This window comes from Coptis chinensis, chromosome 5 (genome assembly GCF_015680905.1).
Source record: "Coptis chinensis isolate HL-2020 chromosome 5, ASM1568090v1, whole genome shotgun sequence".
NCBI classification, from domain to species: domain Eukaryota; kingdom Viridiplantae; phylum Streptophyta; class Magnoliopsida; order Ranunculales; family Ranunculaceae; genus Coptis; species Coptis chinensis.
The window spans coordinates 48,563,244-48,569,243 of NC_141460.1; the positions used below are offsets into that span (position 1 = coordinate 48,563,244).

Here is a 6,000-nt window from a genome sequence, read left to right on the forward strand (position 1 = left end):
GGAGGAGACCAGATCCACAATTTCGTGCATGGGCTGAGGAGCCATGTTTTGGGCCGGAAAATCGAGCCGAAAGCCCAATTTCTTCAGTCCACAGAGCCCGTTTCAGCTGGCTTTGACTTCAGTAGACTTTTCGTCTACTTTTGCTCCTTTGATTGGTTGAAGGCTTAGACCATTGGAAAGCTCTTTCGATCCGGTCGTTTTGACGTAAGGTAGGCCCAAATCCGAGGTTTGAGTCCAAAGATATGGTCATCAAAAGTTCTGCTGACTTGTGCACTGTTTCTGCCCATGTTGACTTTTCAGCTTTTGACCGGGCTTCATAAACGCTTAGTCTCCTTGAACCTTGGCCTTTATCACAGAACTTCTTAGTAATCAACCCTTTGCTCATTTACATGTAATTAACATTAACTCTTATTTATTACTCGCATAATTAGTCTAAAAGTAGTATTATTAAGGGGTTAAAACTACAGTTTTGGGCTCTTATCATGCCCTTGCATTCACCCTTTGGGTATTCCTCCACATTCCATCTCTGGAGGTAAGAAGGTTGGATCCACTGACCTTCCCATAGTTTAAAGGGTGGGTGCAAGTTGCTAGACACAGTTGTCGTGGTAGTGCATGGGATAAAAAGCTTAGTAGCAAGACAAAACTTCAAGTTCTTGATCGGTTAGACATTCCCCCAGTTGTTAGGGATGGACTGGTGGTCAGAGATGCTTTCGAGGTGTATATTCATATTCATTTACCCAAGTGTTCACAGCCTTCTAAATTCTTTTATGTTAAACATATATCCTTCACACTAAAGAAATGGGGACTAAAAAAGGTTTTGACTATTTTTAGTCTCCTCCCTCAAGTCTCTCGTTGGTTTCTTGAGGTTTTATCTCTTTTTTTTTCCTTTTTTGTTTTCTTTGACCCCTTTGACCAAGCAGTTACCGCCATTTCCTCACTTCTCTTGCAGCTTAGAAGAGAAAGCCCTGCTCCTTCTCTACAGGCTCCGTATTTCCTCTCCCAAAATGTCGGACCTTCCTTCTCCTTCCACTCCCGGCTCATCACACATTTCGCTTCTAGCCTCTGTAATAGAGGCTCATGGAGTTCATTTGTTCAATGGAGGCTCAGTAGTTCACATACCTCTCTGAGATGTTTGAAACACATCTAGTGGATGGTATAGCTGAGATACCAGCTAGTATTACGGAGAAGGGTGTCTCCACTTGGAGTGACTATGTAGTGGGTTTTTGTAGAAAAGAGGTGCCTTTTTTACCGGGTTAAATCCACTCTGTCAAAAATCTGGAAAGTTAAAGGAAATTACTCTATCTCTACAGGATAAGGAACTGTTTTATTTCAAGTTTAGTCTTAATGAAGACGGGGAAACAAGTCTTGGAAGCAGATCCCATTTTCATTCTTGGGGGAATTTGTTTGTAATAACGGCAGTGGAATCGGGAAGTTGAGTCCGAGGCATAGGATTACAAAGATACCCATTTGGGTTAAGATAATGGATCTGCCTAAAGAATTATGGACTGAAGATGGACTTGGCTATGTAGCGAGTTTGATTGGAAAGCTAGTGAGTATGGGCCGAGGCTCTGAGGGGCAAGAACGAGAATTTGAACTATGCAAAGATATGTGTTGAGGTTCCTATTGACTACTCTTATAGGAACTCTATCCCAGTGAAAATGGGGGAAGAAGTAGTGGAGCTAAAGTTAGAATACCCATGGGTGCCTGCGTCTTGTACTAGATGCAATATGTTTGGGCATAAGAACTCCAACCGTCCCCTTTCGTCCAAAGCAAGTCCGGAGACCCAAAGGTTCAAACTCTGCTTGCTAAACAACACTGATGGGAGGATAGAACCGACAGGAAGATATCACTTCTTGATGGAGGTTCAAACTATGCTGAATGTGAGGATGCTGAATGTGAGGATGGTGAGCATATGGAGGGAGGAAATGTGGGCCTTGATATAGTACAATATGTCCCGACATCGATGAGGATTTGAGGCCTTGCGATGGTTGATACAGGAACCCAACTCTAACCCTCGAGCTGTTGGGGACACAGTATGAAGAGGTTAGGGGTGGCATACAGCTAGTGAAAATGTTCAAAAGATGCCCCACAGAGCAGGGAAAATGGTGAGAATACAAAAGAGGTTTACTTAAGAGAGCGAGAATGCCTTTCGGTGCTGGCGATAGTGAGGAAGAGATTGAGGATGATATTTACGAGGGGTATGCTAGTTGAGTACTTTAGTGATCATGTGATGCCTAAGGAAGTAGTAGCGAAAGCCAAAACTCGTGCTTTCGAGAAGAGGGCTGAGGAGAATGCATTGGTTTGTGAAGGAAAAAAAAAAGGCGGATCAAGGAAGCGATTCAAATGAGAAGAAAAAGGGTAGACCCTAAGGGTCGAGGAAACAAAAACGATAAAGTTAGTAATGGTAAAGCTCTGCACTTGGAACATAAGAGGTATTAATGACCTCAAAAAGCGTGAGAAATAAACAAGTTTATTTTGAAGAATAAGATTTGCCTTTTGGTCTATTGGAAACAAAGGTAAAGGAGGCAAAGAGTGTAGGGATCGATAGAGTGTGTGCACCAATTTGGAGATTTGAGAACAATTATGGGTGCAACCCGAATGGAAGAATTTGGATATTATGGGATCCAAGCTTAGTGTCGATGAACAAGCTACATGAAACTTCTCGGTTTATACATGTTAAGGTGATGGTCTTAGCAATCAAGCCTGGTTCTTCTCCTCCGTTATTTATCTATGCAAGTAATGGTAGTCGGAGACGAGTTAGGATTATGGATGGATATAACACTTCACGAAGTATCACTACTCCTTGGTGTGTGCTTGGTGATTTTAATAATGTGTTATACTCTCTCATGAAAGGATTGGGGCAGATAGTGCTGGGGCTCGGAAGCGAGAACCTTTTGGGGATTGTCTAACCGACTTCGAGGCTGTTTGATCCGAAAGCTTAGGTTGTTATTATATCGTGGACAAATTATGGTAATTGGAGCCAATAGAAAGTGGTCAAAGATTGATAGGGTCTTTGGTAAATATTGAGTGGACTTGTGCCTTTGCTCGGGCAAGCTGCTGAATTCCTCTCTCCGGTATCTCGATCACTCTCCCATGTTGGTGCATCTTGTGGACTTGGAAGGGGCGAGAATTCCATTCAGATTCCGTAATTCTTGGGCTCTTTCACAAGGACTTCAAAGGTCGCGAGGAAGTGTAAATGATCTGAGATAGTCGGAAGCCCGATGTATATATTAGCGTCAAAGCTGAAGTTACTCAAAAATAGATTGCGTGGATGGGCAAGGAAGTATATGTCGACTTACATATAAAAAGGCTGCAAGGGCTGAGTTACATTGTATACAAAAAAGAGCTGAGTTGAACCCATTTGGATGACCCGGCTATGTGTAAAGGAAAAGGGAGCGAGAACGCTTTATGTAATCTTATTGAGATGGAGTATATGGAATTGAAAGCGAAGGCGCGGACAATGACCGGGCTTGACTATCTGGAACAAAGGAAATGCATTCTTTCATCGAGGGCTATCAAAGAAAGAAAGAATAGAAACAACATCACGGACTGTTTTGGACATGAATGGGGTAAAGCATGAAGGAGTTGCTCAAGTCTCAAATGCTTTCATATATCCTTTTATAAAAGAGCTGATTGGAGTCTCTTCTCAAGCCGTTTGCTCTGAAGAGATGTTGGATGGGATACGGTGAGGGAAGTTATTGATCAAAGGACTCTTTGAGATACTCTCGAGAAGACATAACTAATGAGGAAATTAAGAAAGCTCTTTTTTTCTATGGAGGACTCAAAAGCTCCGGGGCGGATGGGTATCTGACTTTTTCTTCAAGAATTCATGGGATATAGTGGGAGGTGACTTCTTAAATGCCATACAGTCCATTTTCGGGATAGTACATAAAGGTACAAATGCCACTTTCCTTTGTTTAATTCGAAGAAACCTATTGTATCAAGGTTGATGAATATAGGCCTATAGCATGTTGTAATGTCACTTACAAGTGTATTGCCAAGGTTCTTAGTAAGAGGATGAAGCCTCATATGGATCAGTGGATTGAGCTCAATCAGTCGGCCTTTGTCCCTGGGCGCAGCATACAAGATAACCTTCTTCTCGCGCATGAGCTCCTCAGAGGATATGCGAGAAAGCATGGACCAAAGAGATGTACAATCAAAGTAGATATCCAGAAAGCTTATGATACTGTTAGCTGGGAATCCATGCTCCTTGTACTTAAAAAGTTCAAGTTTCCTCCAAAGTTTATAACTTGGCTGTCTATGAGCTTCACGTCCCCTCACTTCTCTATCTTGATCAATGGAAGCCCACATGGATTCTTTGAAGGAAAAAGAGGGTTAAGGCAAGGCGACCCACTGTCCCCCTATCTCTTTGTGCTGATCATGGAACTCCTGGGTGGTCTGTTAAAGCAAGGCCTCTCCTCCAAATCTTTCAGCCCTCACTCAAGATGCAAAAGGATTGCTATAACTCATTTGAGTTTTGCGGATGATGTTCTCCTCTTACGTAAAGGGAGCCTTGATCTATCCTAGCAGTCAAAGACTATATTGATCAATTTTCAGCTATTTCGGGGCTCAGTTAACATCATGAAAACATCTATCCTTCTTGGAAGCATGTCAAAAGATGATGGGAAGCTCTACTTGAGGGTTACTTGGTATTGAGTTAGTTGCTCCCCTATCAAGTACTTAGGCCCCGCATTGCTATCAACCGAAAAAATCAATGCAAAGGATTGTCTTCCACTGATTGAAAGGCTCCTTTTGTTAGAATGTCAAATTGGAAGAATAGGGCCTTGTCCTATCAGATTGATTGCAGCTCATCTGATCAATTCTTTTCGTCTTTTCACATCTATTGGGCTAAGGCGTTCATTCTCGATGAGCATGCTTGACAAAGTGGCTAAGATATGTAACGAGGTTTTATGGAGTGGAGTCTCGATGCAAGCAAAAATGCATAAAGCAAGTCATGCAACTCGAGGTTGCATAAAAAAAGGGTGGGTTGAGCATCATTGGCCGAGAGTGTGGAATAGAAAACTTTACTTTGTGGGCTTGTGTTCAAGGTGGCGAGTAAAGAAGAGACTTTGTGGACAAAATGGGCGTGGGAATATCACATTGGAAACAAACATTTCTGGTCTATCAGGATCCACCAGGGATCTTGCTCATGGGTGCAGCGTAGTATCCTCAAGCACGTGAAAGATTGCACGGAAATATATAAAGTGCTTGATCGCAAATGGCGAAGATACAAGTCTGTGGCATGATCCGTGGATTTCGTCTAAGCCGATCCATAATTCTCAAGCTAGAAATATGCTCCGGTGCCCGATGATGCAAAGGTGAGCCTCCTTATTACGAATGGCGAATGGAATGGGCTGGTTAGACTCCTTCAAGGCGGTGAACTAAAAGGCGAGTATCTGAGACCTCTATCAATGTAAATCTTGAAAAGGATGTGGTAGTTTGGAGCCCAGACTAGCAATGGCAAGTTCTCCACAAAATCTGCGTATGTGGCTCTAAAAGCGTATGAGACAAAGAGTTGCGTGGTACAAACTGGTGCGGGGAAGTACCGCGATGCGAAGCACTTCCTTCATTGCGTGGCAACTCTTTTGCGGGGGTGCTTGGCTACACAAGATCGGTTGATCCACGGGAAGATTATCACTCAATCTAGGTGCCCTGTGGAAACCAAGCTGAAAACTCAAAGCACTGTTCTTTGTCGCAATTTCTCCCAAAAGGTATGGGCTGCGGTGAAAACAAATGGGGGGCTATATTTGTAGTGCAAGAGTCAAATCTTGAATGGTATCGTCTCACGAGAATTACTCGACCAAACTCTGCCGGTGAGATAACTTCGGACACGATTTGTGCTCACGGTCTATGGGATCTGGAATGAAAAGCCGCAAGTTTTACGGAAGCCGCGATCGTGAGAGATATAGTAAGCGGGATGAGGATTTACTTACAAAGGGTGATAAAAGAAGGCGACGATTCTGCGGAAACTAAAACATGATGAGTGCTCTTGGGATTGAA

At 43.0% G+C, this 6,000-nt stretch overlaps 1 pseudogene; it reads right to left on the reverse strand.

The window, feature by feature from the left end:
• LOC147497750 (uncharacterized) overlaps nucleotides 1-4,311 on the reverse strand; it is a 51,249-nt pseudogene extending 46,938 nt beyond the window's left edge.
• Nucleotides 4,312-6,000: the final 1,689 nt, after the last annotated feature.